Raw genomic sequence first — 1,745 nt, 5'->3', positions numbered from 1 at the left:
TATCTTGTATTAGGAAGACATGTAATTATGCTGTCCATTCAAGTTGTGTAACTCGTTTTGGTGTGTGGGATGGAAAAGATCTTGAAGAAGAACCTGAACCAGAAGTTGACCCTGAAGTTGATCTTGCTGCATTGGTGGAAATAGATGGAAAATCAAAACGTCATTTTAGCCATGAACATGACCTATTGAGACTCGATATGGACGAAGAAGAAGAAAAAAGTGAACAAGTATGTCAAGCCTGCGTCCTTCCAATTCCATTTGGTAGTTTCTTTCAAGCAATGCGACTTTGCTCTCCACGAGTTGTGTGAGAGTCTTCCTCGGAAGATGGAAAATGGGATACATATTCATCCGCTAACCATACATGTTGACACGATGAACAACGAAAATGGGTTCTTCACTTGCTCTGTATGTAACCAACACTCTTGCGATTCATGTACAAGTGTTGCCAAGAAGATTGTGGGTTTGAAATAGATGTGAAGTGTGCTTCTTTTGCCCAACCATTAGACCATAGTATGCATCAACATCCTCTTTATCTGTCAGTATATACGCTGATAAATTTATCTCCAGGTGTGCAGGTTGCACACAATCTTCAAGACTTGCAGCACAATTTTACTAAACATGCTGGTTCCCCTTGGAGTTCAAATGCTTGAATTTACCAAAACTGGTCAGATACTGGTATGACACTCACTCACTCTAGACTGTGTTAAAGATTACCCCAAGAGGTTTGTAGAGCCGCTTGAGTGGTGGTGTAAGATTTGTGAAGAAACTATAAACAAAATGAAATTATGCTACACCTGCCATGATTGCTGCATCACTCTACATATCGACTGCATCTTAGGGAAATATCCGTATTTGAAGTCTGGCCATAGGATCAAAGTGAGTGGTTTCGTGGTCAAGATTGCTTCAAACAATGGTGTTTCTCGGCCGATTTGTCATACATGTCACCGTATTTGCCAAGACAAAAAAGTTTTCAATGGAAGAGATGATGTATATTTCTGTTCTATCAAGTGTATTCATTCTACCAAATGAGTCCTGTATTGAATGCAATGCAAGTCTGTCGATGTAATGTGGAAGGAAATAAATGATGTGTTCTAACAATTTCAAACTTAAGAAAATATCAAAATTCAAGTCTTTCACCGTTAATGTTTCCTAGGAGTTTCAGGGCATAACATTTAGTAAAGCTTTCCATCATAACAGAGATAATGTTCACCAATCAATACAAGAAAGTTTCAATTGAAGGGCATTATATTGATTTAAGATTTCTGCAATAGCGTAAAGTCCAAGTATAGTATTGAGGTAACTTGGAAAGCAAGACAGCGGACCAAGCCCGTGAAGCCCGTAAAGCCGAAGTCAAAGAATATTCTAGATATCCTATTGTGATAAGGATTAAGAGATTTAGAATATTTACTTATTCATGTTTATCTATTTCCTATTCTAATTAGGTTAAACATAAGTTAGTCTCTCTATATATTGTGTATCAATTCTATTGAGATCAATAACACAGAATAAAGAGTTTTCCCCTAAATCCTTCTCTACTTTCTACATGGTAGCAGAGCAGTCGATCCTTGTGGATCAAAGTTAAAACGCTTCCGCATTAGACACTTTGTGTTCTCATCTTCAAAAGAGATCATGGAGAAACTCACTGGAGGTGACGACGTTGAAGACGGCGAGGAAGCCGATGAAGATGATGATGACGTGGGGTTAGGTGTTTAAACATATTTCTTAATTAAAAAAAAAAAATCGTT

At 37.7% G+C, this 1,745-nt stretch overlaps 1 pseudogene; it reads left to right on the top strand.

The window, feature by feature from the left end:
- Positions 1–8: 8 nt before the first annotated feature.
- Positions 9–1,262, top strand: LOC110227380 (annotated as a pseudogene).
- The last annotated feature ends 483 nt before the right edge of the window (positions 1,263–1,745 follow it).

Source organism: Arabidopsis lyrata (assembly GCF_000004255.2).
Source record: "Arabidopsis lyrata subsp. lyrata unplaced genomic scaffold ARALYscaffold_780, whole genome shotgun sequence".
NCBI classification, from domain to species: Eukaryota; Viridiplantae; Streptophyta; class Magnoliopsida; order Brassicales; family Brassicaceae; genus Arabidopsis; species Arabidopsis lyrata.
The sequence above is the reverse complement of the archived record's forward strand: the minus strand, read 5'-3'. Positions and strand labels throughout refer to the sequence as shown.